Raw genomic sequence first — 13,675 nt, 5'->3', positions numbered from 1 at the left:
TGAGTGAACGACTCCCCATTTTATGCATTAAACTCCACTAAACCGAACTGAATCAAAAGAGTCAAAAGAGTGAACCGAGTTCCTCACCGCTGCCCTAATGTTAGCGGAGTCGTCTGATTGAGTTCACTTCACCATCAGCATGAGAAAGATCACACAAGACAAGAAGAAGCTAGGGAATGTAATGAAAGAGCCACATAGAGGAGAGAGAAGTGTGTGAGTGTGTTATTGTGATTTGCTGGATCGGAGAGCTTTTAAAGCTCTGTTTGATTGAAGCTGATTAGGTCAGTGTGTGACAGTAAATAATTCTGACCTGGCTAACTTAAGCCGCCAATCCCATCGCCGTCTTTCTGTGTGTGCTTTTCCGTCAGTCGCTTTAACATCTCTCTTTGCCTTTTCCCATCATCTTTCTGTTTCCCGTTGGTCACAGTTATTAGCATTATAACTGTAGGCAAGCATCACTATTATTATTGCTCATACTTAGTGTTAGAGATCTGAACAAACCTCTAACCGTAATTATTAAACTTTGATGTGTAACTAATTCAGATTCCTCAAGTCAGAGGGTAGTTGGCAGTTGTTTTTTTCTTCTTCTTCTTCTTCTCGTAATCTCGTTCATCTTATTTATCTTTTTTAGGCACTATCAGCAGTCGACCGCTGTCTCGCGCCGCTCAGGAGATCATGGAGGTCCAGACCGTGGAGAATCTCGATCTCCAAGACTCTGATGAGGATGAGGAGGACTGCCTGGCTTTGGCCTGTCTTGAGGAAGAGTTCAGACATATGAGCGCTACACCATTAGATGAGGGTGAGGACTAGATTAGTCTGAACAGAAATTACACAAAGGAAGGACTTTTTAGATCTTTTGATAAGTAGTGATTTTGTTAACAAAAGTTTAACATAAATAGAGGGCAAGAAGAAATTTAGCTCTGTAGTTGTGGTTAATCTATTAAACAAGTATTTAGTATAAAATTGCTTATTATAGTATCTCATGTATCGGTTTTAATATTCATTATTCTTTTTTTTACATTGGGAAGTTTTGTTAACTATTATGGGCTATTAATGGTGCAATTAAAAAATATGAATTCAGACACTTGTTTCTTACACTTGTTTCTTTCTTGAATAAGAACCAGATTAACTTCTTAATATGTACTATAACATATGAGCTGTAATGGAAGGTAGCACATCACAATAATGTTATATTTTTAAACATTACCTAAGTAAACTAACACAAATTAATATTTTATATTCATACATTCATTTGATTATTATATACATTGGTTTGATCAAATATTTGGAATAAAAATACAGTAAAAACTTCCTTGTGTTCCTTGTTTTGCTCCCCACGTCTATGCCCATATTTGGTCTTCCCGTTCCTGTTCTGGTTTTGTCATTAGTGCTTCATTGAGTTCCAGGTGTGTGTCTGTTAACTATCTAGTCAAGTCCTCATTGTTTGCCCTACTTAAACCCTGTGTTTCTAGTGTCCCGAGTCGGCTGTCAAATGTCTTGTACGTGCAATAGCAAAGCTGGCAGAAATATTATTATTGATTCGAATAACTGTTTTATATTTTTAAAGTGTGACTTATTTCTGTGATGCAAAGCTGAATTTTCAGCATCATTAGTCCAGTCTCAAGTGTCACATGATTGTCCAGAAACATTCTAATATGCTGATTTGCTGCTCAAGAAAATTTCTCATTATCAAAGTTGAAAGAAGTTGTGATGCTCACTATTTTTGTGGAAACATAGTGTGTGTGTGTGTGCACACACTCTATGTGTGTATGTATATAATAAATATTTCATAACATTATTAAGAACTGATGACAAGTTCGGTAATTATAATGAATTAGTAATGAAAGTCCTTATAAAGCGTTACGTACAACATTAATAGGTTCTGATTATTCCCTAGCAAACACTTATGTTCCTGACTGGCCGTCTGGTTCAGAGAGGCACGTCCCAGAAAACAGCACACACCACGCGCCGGATACCTGCTACCGTGGCAACTCGCTCATTAGATCCCCTTATTAGAGTCAGCTCATTAGTGTTCAGTCTGCACACTCATTAAAACAGCCTCTCTAGCCCAGCACACGCGTTCAGCCTTGATTAATTTGCTTATTTCAGCATCCATTCACATCCCGTAGGTGAACAGACACACTTATACACTTACACACAAATGCAACTGGCGAGACCCACCGCAGAGGTGCAGTTCTCACACACACACGCACACACACACATTCACATAAATCCTGCTAAATCTAGCCAGATCTGAACATCTCTTACAAGATTACTGCTGATATCTCTAAGTTATGGTTCTCATTAGCTTTCTAACCCTAACCCAAAGTGATTCAGTGATTTAATGAGATAAGGAAAGTTGCATGTTTTTCAAAGAGACTTTTATGACCGGAAATTATTTTGATAAGCTGAGTTTTTATAGCTGTGTCAGCTGAAGAATTGGCAGCAAGAATTAAAAATGTTTATTGGTAAAATGGTAACATTTTAAATGCAGTGTCCAATAACTGTGTGTATAAATGCTATTAGGATTTATAACAACTGTTTGCTGTTATATTTAAAAAAATATTTATAAAATTATTATTATTATTATTATTATTATTATTAATTGATTATTTTATTTATTATTTTATTTATTTAAAAAAAAAAAAGAACAAGATCTCGGAAGATAATCTACACTGAAATGCTCTAAAATGTTGTTTAGGTACGAAGCCAAGTGCCAGATTCACCAAATTCCTTGCCGTCAGCGACATACATGAAATTCAAGATCGCTACAAGCGTTTGTTAAAGCATTCGTTGTAAACCTTTAACCATGACAGCTTGCTTTGAGCAATAATGTAAGTGTTATTATATGTGTGTGTGTGTGTGTGTGTGTGTTTGTGGCTGTAATGATGGTGCAGATGGTACACATCTCTCCTCCAGCAGTGTTGCTTTACCTTTCCTGACAGAATTATGTGTGTAATGGAATATTAGCATATCTAAAGGCTTCGGCATATTTTGGGAAAGCGTTTTGTATTTCCGCCGTGGCTCAAGAGTTGCCTGCAAAATGGCGTTATCTGTGAGCCCTGGTCGTGTTTATGTGTATTTGTGCGCTTTGTGTATGTGTTTGTGCGATTAGACAGACAAATCTCTGCTGGAGGCTGACTGCTGCTTTGCTTTTGGAGCCTAGTGTGCTGTATGGAGCTGTAACGGGATTATAAGGCCTTGTGTGTGTGTGTGTGTGTGTGTGTGTGTGCGCTGGAGTATAAAAACGTCTCTTCCATCAACACACTTTCAAACTGGCCCAGAGCTGAGCTCACACAAAACACATCTTTACTCTTACATCTTCTCTCTCCCTTTCTGTAAAATTTCTCACAAACAAGAACATTCATATCTGTCCCACTTTGACTCATGTTTCATTCATATCAGGGCAGCGAGAGCATGTGTGTGTGTGTGTGTGTGTGTGTGGGTGCATCTCGTGAAAACTGTGGTGCAACGTCCTGGTTATTACAGAAGTTACAGTTTGCATAATAAACAGCAGATTTAAGCTGAACCGAACAATTAGGATGAATGTTTTTTTCTTTAAATAAATAAATGACACAAACAAATCCTGATAATCATGCTCTCCTGCATGATTTTAGATGACCGGGGACTCTTTAGAATAGGTAACACTTGTTAACTATTATAACTTTTTCTTCATTAAATTCTTGCTTATTAATAGTAAGGTAGTTGTTAAGCTCAAGTATTAGGTAGGATTAGGGATGTAGAATAAAGCATTAATATATGCTTAATTATCACTAATAAGTGGCTAATAGGTGTAACTATATAAATTTGGTGCTTTTAATGGAAGCAAGATGATCTGAGAGTCATGTGATCTAAGAGAAGAAAATAATAATGTTTCCAATGTTTTATTCTTTTAAATCTTAAAGGCATATTATCAGGTCTAAACTGGATTTTGAATTTATTTATGTGATCTTAGGTGTTTGGAACCCATAATATAATTATTTAACAACTACAGGTTTTAATATTATTTTTAATACTACTATAATATTTGTTAATATTCCGAGTTAGCTTGTGTTTTTGATTTGGCAGTTTTTAGTTTTAGTGATTTTTTATTTATTTATCATCTTTTCAGTTTTAGTAAGGTTGTTTTATTTTTAGTAAAGACAGTTTTATTGCAGTTTTTATGCCCTTTAGTTTTTTTGGCTGTTTAATTTAATTGAAAAAATACATACTTTTTTGAGTTTCAAATTTTTTCCAAATAAATTTAAATAAAAACATTTTGTTGTGGTCAACAATAAACACACACACTGTAGCATTCAATTTATATTATTCTTATTGATATTTTATTTTTAATTAAAATAATTGTTATATTATATTCAACATATTGACAAAAACTATTTTTAATTTTCGCTGTGCAAAATATATTCCCCTGGTTTTTTTTCGATTTTCAAGTGATGTATGGCATTTCTTTGTAGTCATTTGTCAGTCGATGTCTGTCTGTGTGTGTGTGTGTGTGCAGGTTTTTAGTTGTTGCCAGGCGCTGGCAGCTCAAAGCCTCGTCTCTGTCTTTGATGTGGCAGGAGTATTGACAGGGTCACACAGATGAAGAGGAGGAGATCTTCATCAGGAATGCTCTTGCTATGGGGCGTCTGATGACCCGAGACTGATTACAGCACTATCACTATCCTCCTGAAGTCCAGCCAATCAAAGTCAAAACCCCGCAGCCCCCCCAAACGCTTCATATGCCGTTACAATTTTGGTTGTAAACTGCGAAAATGTTCAGTTTGTTTTCACAGAAGCTGTTATGAGAGGTTCGCTGGCTGGATTCCTCCTCCTCCTCACCGGACGCTGGGAAAGGTTGCTTCGGTCACCCGGTAAAGTATCCGCTAAATGACAAGAATCCAATTGCAGTTTTAACTTTTTCTAATTAGCTGCTTACGGCTTGACAGGGTTCGCCAGGGTTCTGGAGGAAGACGAGATGAAAGCGCCGAAGACTGCACGAAGTGGCAGCGTGCAAATGAAGGCATGGAAAGCAGAGGGATTTCCCCTACAGAGAGAGAATCCGCCACCGGTCACTGAGTGCAGACAGGAAACCATTAGCACTGACATAAGTGCTCCCGCCGGACACACACAGACTGAGACATCAGGCGAGCCCAACACGGTCAGTACTAGACGGGCCTTCAGTTCACTTGGGATGTGTTTGCTATATTCAACATAAAATCTCTTTAAAAATCTAAAATTAGAAAGGTGTTATTATTTTTAATTATTCAGACCATTCTCAAATATTTTTTTTGTCACCTGAGCTCATTAGATGTAAAAACTAAATAGCTTAAAACTAAAAAAAAAATCTAAACAACAAAAAAAATCTATCAGTATTTTTAGAAGCATGCACTTGGTTAATTGTCACACTGACATACAAATAAGATATTTTAATATTTTTTTTTTTTTTTAGGTTTAAATATTTATTTCATCTATGTGTTAATGTTTTATTTTGATATTACATTTTTACCTTTTTATTTTTATATTTATGTATACATTTATTCATATGGTTGCCTCAGTCTTCTACTGTAGGTAAATTTGTATTATTAATATTATCAGATTTACCTACAGTAGATTTAGCTTACTGTTTTCCTTAGGGACAGATGAATGTGTGCCAAAAATAAAGTACATTTTAATTGAACTCTCGCAGCACAAGCGATTTTAAAAACATTTTTGTTTCAACATTGATTAGTATGTTTATTTTGGTATTCTAACATAGTGTGTGTGTAAGAGACCAATTTTACCGATTTCTATCTTCCCCACAGATATGAAAAAAGATTATAATTAAACTGCTCATGAAAGCAATCAACATTATAACGTAACATTTACAGATGTAAAAGAAAATGTCAGAAGACTGTTTACATGAGGATTATGAATGGATTAACTACTTATCCCATGAATCCATAGTCCACACTTGACTGTTTTCCATTCCTGCCAATGCAAGTTAACTGAAAAAAAAAAAAAAAAAAACCCACAAAAACTTGAAACTGTATTTTGCAGTTTCTTGCATTACGTCTTATCGTGTCTTATCTTATCTTGGATAAAACTTTTACAGTGGAAGAAAATCATTTATTAGTCTCGGATGTGCAACAAGGGGGAAAAAATAATACACAGACTCAACCATTACTATTATTCGTTGTTATTTTTAGACCTTACAGTGAAGCATTGTGAGTTTTTATTGTATTCTTCTAGAATCTAGATGAATATGCTACCTTCAAAACCTCGTCTGCATGTGAATTTCCACAATAATTTTTTTTTCCAAGTCTAAAATTATAAGGTTTCAGAACATTGCCTTTTTAACAACTTCAAGGTTCATACATTATTACAAATCAGTCTCTGTGGTGATTTTTTTGCATGGCATTTTCACTTTGGGAACCCTACTGATGTTCCCAGAAGCACTTTAAGTTCATTTAAAAGTAGCAGAGAGACACGAAAAATCACAATAATAACAGATCTGAAGCTTCGAAAATGACCACATCTTTCTTTGTCTCCCTTCATAACCGGTGAAAGCGAGAATTAACTTGGTCATTGTTCTCCCAGGACAGCTACTTCCTGCTCTCTGAAAATAATGCCTTTATAGTCCTCACCCTTCACTGGGTCTGTTTTCTCAGAGCAGACACAAGAGATGCGGCCCGTGACCCGCTTCATTGATTCCTATCAGAGACGGGCGGCGTATGAAAGTGCCCGTTGTGACGGATACATGCTATTACATTTTTAAAACACACTGTTGTCTTTTTTTTTTTACCGTACTCTCACTTTTCACTCTCAGTGCATTGTGGAAATAGCTGCTGGGGTTTTGGTACTGATACAAGGTTTTGCCTAGAGGATACACACACCACATAGAATATTTTTACTTCTTCATATCTTGCCTTATACCTGCTCATCGGAAATGAGTTAGACTTTTGGACCCGGACTGCAATTATAAATGAACTCGGACTCGAATACGTCAAATTCATGTCACGGGTAACGTTAAAGATCAAAGCAACAACGTGAAATGTAGATAACGAGACGTTAATAAAGCCGACCTTTTGCAAAGACCCGCTCCTACAGACAAGACGGAGCAAGTTACTTGATGTGAAACAATGTCTTTCAGTTGTGCTTTCAAATGTTGACATTTTGTAGGAAATTCAAACAATAAATGCTGCTTTAGTTCAAGCGGAGATATGGCATTATGATTTGTTAGATCGGCTGTCGAATCAAATCCAACCATAAAAATGACCAGAAATTATCAATATATATAACACGGTTTTGCGTCTTAGGGGAAAAAGGTAAAAAAAGAAATGCTAATTTGCAAAAACATGCTGAGATTAAACATTTAAATATACTGTATATATTTGATACATTTACATGATTATTTTTATATTTGTAAATTTATATTATATAAAATATTTAAGATAAATATAAAATTGTTCACATATATATGTGTGTGTGTGTATGTGTATATATATATATATATATATATATATATATATATATATATATATATATATATATATATATATATTATAATTTTGGATGTGATTTAAATTATGAATAATCATTTGACAGCACTACTTCTTCAAATATGTCATGATGTCAAATTACAAAACAAGCAAAATCAATGTTTTAACGAAATATGGCCATTACTTTATGGTCACTGTCCATAACTGTAACATTAAAATTAGGATTAGACATAAAATAAAGTACTAAAATTTTTTCACAAATATGAAAATGGGCTGAGAGTATATAACAAACAGCTGTACCCCGACTGAGAGGAAATTAATTTTAATTTTCTGTAATTAAGGGATACAACTTTTCACCTTAAATGCTTGTTAAAAGCCAAAATGCCATGAAATGCATCATATTTTATACGAAAATGTGAACAAAACATGAATTATTTTTTGATTTACCACCTCGAAATTAGTATTGGATTTCATTCTGCAAATATGACGCAGAACACTGTAATCAATTAATGCATATGTTGGAAAACAAATGTTTATTTCTGACAGACGGCTGGAGCGTGTCTAGAATAACAACGAGGCATTTGTCAACTGAAAAGTGCACTTATTGTATACCGTTACATTGAAATGACTTATTTGCCGTCCAAACACACGTGTAGTTCCTCTGTGTGTTCATGAATACATTTTCCCCGTGCTTTGTCGTTCCAGAGCTGATCTATCATTCCGGTGACGGGTCTCCAGTTGGACCCGCACAGATTTTCCCACCTTATGCATATTCCAGCCTCTGGAGAACAGCAGCAGGTATTACTCATGCCGTTCCATGTCACAGGGGGGCTGTTGATGTATATGTTTACACGCAGATACGTGTTGATGTCTGTTTGAGCGTACGAGCGTGTCTGAGAGCGTCTAAATGTAATGCGATAAACAAACAGCGTGTAGCCAAGTGTTTGTTTCTGTAATCCCATCCACAAACACGGATTCAGACGTAAGCTATGGTCAAATATGGACAAACTGTGTAGTTAGGAATTGATAAATAAGCATGAAATGTAGACGACGAGGATGTGGATTACACGTAATACACTTTCAGAGCGATCACGTGCTAGAGAGGCTGATCAAATGTGCAGAAATCTGATTGGGTACGATAAATGAATTAATTGCTGCTTAATATTTTTGTGGAATGTGTGGATATGTATACATTGTTGTTGGTGTTAAACAATTAATCATGATTAAAATAACATCCAAAATAACATGTCAACATTTGTTTGTATTTATATACATGCTGGATAAACAGTGCAAACTTTTATTTTGTATGCGGTTTTTAATAATGATACAGCTGTGAATTGATAAATTGCATACAAAATAAATGTTTGGTAACACTTCATTTTACGGTTACACCTATAAGTTGTTTATTAGCTTGCATATTACATGACCATATTCTACGTCCCTAATCCTACCCAATACCTAAACATAATACTAACTATTAATAAGCAACAAATTAGGAAATTATTCATGGAAAAGTTGTAGTTATTAACAAGCTTTATTCTAAAGTGTTAACAAAAGTTTTTGTTTACATTATTATATATAATTTTATCTGTGTATGTTTTATGTATATGTAAATAGAATACACATCTATGTAATTTTTTTTTATATTAAGTATATTTATGTGTAATATATAAGAATATAAATATATACACGAATATAGAGGTAAATATTTAAAATATATATATACTGTATGCATGTATACACGGTACACACATACATATTATGTAATAAAAATTGCAATATTTGACAGCACTAATATATATATATATATATATATATATATATATATATATATATATATATATATATATATATATGAAAACCTGAAAAGTGGCTGAGATCAATTTAAAAATAAAAACAAGTAAAAATGTAACAACAGTGAAATATTATGCTGCAAGATGAAAATGTGTGTGTATATATATATATATATATATATATATATATATATATATATATATATATATGAACTCTATAAATTGATATGATATTAAATTTAATATCAAAGCTGAACACATATGTTTGATGTAAATTTAAGTAGTCTTACTCTCAACAGATCATCAACCAAAGGTCACACAGCGTAAGATCAGAGGGTAGAAGAGCCAGAATCATTCTGTTCTTAATTATTTAAGCTCGTCTTGTAAAGGCCAATCAGGTCTGTCTGAGATGAGAACAACAAACCCTCTTTAAAATAGTGAAAGAAGCTGATGGAGAAAAGAAAACAAGGTGGCGAAGGAAAGAGTCAACGTGTCCCTCAGAAACGCCTGTGAAATAAATGAATATTGGAAAAGTTGCAGTGTAAGTGATGCATGTTTTGACAGTCAACGCGTATTCAGACATTTTTCATTTTTTACTGGCAATTTTTTATCTCGCGCACCTTTATCAGAGTTTGATTACTTTAGAGCGGGAATGATTTATTTATGCATCAACAAGAAGTTTGGTCGCATGAACAAACAATCTACAGGCTAATTGAGGCACTCGCTGTGCTTTCATTAGACCGTTGCTTCATGTACCGGAAGGTCACGCTGGCTGTTTATTTGTCCTGTCTTATTGTCCTCCAATCAGGTGTGCTGGGAAAAATGGGCTAATGAACGGGGTGTGTGGTGTTTTCTCAGTGGGTGGGAGAGCTGAAGCGGACCACCGTAATGGGCACTGAAGACAGAGGCCAGATAACAGGTGCTTCTCATTACTGAAGACAAGAACACCAGAAAATAAATAAGGGAGCATTATTTGACATACTAGAGCGAGGCTTTTACAAAATGCACTAAGTTTGGGGATGGTAAAGGTGCGTTTTGCTCACCAGGCTGCATTTATGTGGTTAAAAATACAGTAAAAACTGCAATATTATGAAATATTAATAATGTGAAGTATTCCTGTGATCAAAACTGAATTTTCCAAATCATATCTCCAGTCTTTAGTGTACTTCAGAAATTCTAATATGCTGATTTGCTGTTTTTGATGAATAGAAAATCAAAATATTTTAATTTTATTAATTTATTTATTTTTAAAATAACATTTTCACACACAAGGCTTAAGGCTAGTCCTAGACTAAATGTAAATATGAGCTGTTTTAACAGAAAAAAATGGGCATTAGTGACTTATTTCACAACCAAATAAATAAACTTCACTTAATACGCTTGATGAATTTATCGATCATTTACCTTTTACATCGTAACACTTTTCTTTTGTCGAGTAACACTTACAGTGCTGATTTTTCATACTTATTGAGTGTTGATGATAATTAGTCCACTAAAGTCCTTCAAAGCCATTATCGGGCCATTTTTGCAGTCGTTTTGAGTTTAGTCATTATATATACAAATATTTGCTATAATTGACCAAACAGAATCAAGTGCTCCAGAGAGTCATATACTAATCTGTGTCTGTCCGGCCATTACTGAAAATGTAGCTGTTAGCAGGAAACAATCTTCTCTTAATGCACACAGAGAAATTATGCACATCGATACAGAGGATGACACTGGGCTCCCATCATTTAATTCGACTTGATTTTAATTAGTATGATGGACGTATCCGGTGCCAAAAAGACAGGCTTCTTATTAACCTCGTATTCCCCCGTATCCCTCAGTTGGCCGCTGCCAGCGCAGTGACTTGGACTGTGCCAATGAAGAAGGGAGGGGAGGGGTAGAGCTGGTTAAACACATTAGGTCAGGAATCCATTTTAGTGATTGATTCATCTCAGAGGGACATGGAAGCCGTGGAGAGCCACCGAGGTCCTTTATCCTTGTGCTTAGAACATCAAGATGCTTCTCTCTGTGGGAAACGGGTAAAGAGACTTCTCAAACAGCTTTCTAATTTGTTCTGAACGGTTACTATGAAGACCACGGTGGTTTTCTATATAGTGGGCTGATGCCTCTCAAGCACGGTTTGGGAAGAGAATGCATGAACGTCTCTGGTGACAGTCAATTAAAGCTCATGGAGCGGCCAAGTGTGCGCTTTATCACCAAGCCTTTGAGACGTGAGGTAAAATGCTGTGTTTAGGTGAAGTCTGTGCTTTAGTTCACTGTGTGACTCGAATGGCAAAAGGGAAGTCGTGACCCGACACGAGGTAGGCCTGGGGCAGCTTTCTTCTCTTTCGTAACAGCACAAGGAGTCGCACCAATTGACATTTGTGACCCTGGAGCGCAAAACCAGTCTTAAGTAGCACATGTGTATTTGTAGCAATAGATAATACATTGTATGGGTCAAAATTATTGACCTTATTGATGCCTAAAATCATTAAGATATTAAGGAAAGATATTTTGTACATTGCTAAGGACTTTAAAGGTGATTTTCTCAATATTTAATTTTTTTATTCAAATGATAGAATCAATGGAAAGCTTATTTATTCAGCTTTCAGATGATGTATAAATCTCAATTTCCAAAAATGGACTCTTATGACTGCTTTTGTGGTCCAGGGTCTCATTTAGCTGATGCTTTTATCCGAAGACACAAAGTAACTTACTGCTATATTTATTTTTAAAAAGGAATTGTTTGATAAAAGATCCAAAAAATACCATTAAACATGTTAAACAAGAATTACCTGCCAAAGATGGTTTTGTAAATAGGAATATTTTTGCATATAAATACATTTTGATTCAAATATTTTGCAAGCCTGTCACTAGCTAATTTGAAACAATTGATTCCATATTTCAGTTAGACTTCACTCTGCAAAATAACCGATAATTTTTGTTTTCTCTTAGTGAAATGTTTCATTATTGTTAAAACACCATTTATTAGAATTCAAATCTGCTGTGAATTTATTTATTTTTTTTATTACACATCAGCATAAGCAAGCATTAACCCCAACCTATTACAATAACAGCTGATTCGTTTTGGGCATAAACAAAAAATGACTTACAGTTCAATAAGGCAGTCGATAGTGTCCTTGAATGGTTGAGTGAGTGAATCTGATTCAGAACATTTAGTTGCACTCCGGATTCCTAAGGTATTAAAAGGATCATTTATTTAAGGTAGTAAGGTAGTTGTTAAATTCAGGTATTTGATAGGATTAGGGATGTAGAACGAGGTCATGTAGAATAAGGCAGTAATACGTGATTAATTACTACTAATAAATGCCTAGTATTCTAGTAATATGCATGCTAATAAGCAACTAATAGGTGTAACCGTAAAATAAAGTGCTTCCGAGATCGTCTGACTGAAGATAACATTTGTATACCACACAGTCTCTAATGAGCATGCGCTCCCTTCGATCTCTGATTGGATGAGCAGGGAATTGTGTTCTTATTGGCAGATAATTTGCGCCCTCTTTTATGGTTTTTTGTGGTTAAGTGTATATGTCAGTCTGTGTTAAAGAGAGAATTTAGATGGAAAAATTATTCTCAGAAAAATTATGGGTTTTTAGAATCTTCTAACTATAAAAAAAAAAAATCAAAATGCCACAGAATTATTTTTATTTTACAGTTAAAACCTAATTTTGAGGATTTTTGTGTAGAAGCGGCGGGCAGAGCCATAATCAAGATCTACTGCTGCCGCACCTTCTTGACTTGACCATCAATCAGAGCCAAGTGAACGGGCCAATGGGGGAATCCTGTGAGCTAATTTGATGCGACATGCTTGAAACATCGACTGGGAAGGTGAGAAGGTTAAATGGCCAACGATGTGTTTGATCCTCGGATTTATCCTGGATGGATCGACAGTCATCAAAAGCATGTTGCTGTCTCACCAAATTCAATAACTCCCCCATCATGTCATGAAAATCTCATTATCTGCCACTGAACAATATCTCCAGATATCGATTTCTCTGATTGCTACCTTCTTTCTTTCTTTCTTCTCCTGCCTGGCTTTGTCATTTGTTTCCAGCTTCTTTGTGAGCTGTACGAATGGGCAGAGAGTATGTTAATTTAGATTTAGATGGGAAGCAGGCAAAGCACATCGCATCGACAGAATAGGATCATAGACTTATTCTTCCGTACTAATAGAAACAAAGTGAGCGGATTTGTGATAATGGACCTGCTATTGATATACAGGGCTAGGCTGGACGATATATCAAATATTCATTATTTCCTACAACATCGTGAACAATGTAATCTTTTAAATGCACTTTTTATTTTGACATTAAGTTTCCTAAAGACATTAGATTAGCTGTAGGAAAGATTAGATCAACAGAGAGTCTAGACGGATGATTCATCTCTAATTTAAACTTTGGTAGAAGAATGATGATC

This window comes from Puntigrus tetrazona, chromosome 23 (assembly GCF_018831695.1).
Source record: "Puntigrus tetrazona isolate hp1 chromosome 23, ASM1883169v1, whole genome shotgun sequence".
Taxonomy (NCBI): Eukaryota; Metazoa; Chordata; class Actinopteri; order Cypriniformes; family Cyprinidae; genus Puntigrus; species Puntigrus tetrazona.
This window is presented reverse-complemented; position numbering follows the sequence as displayed.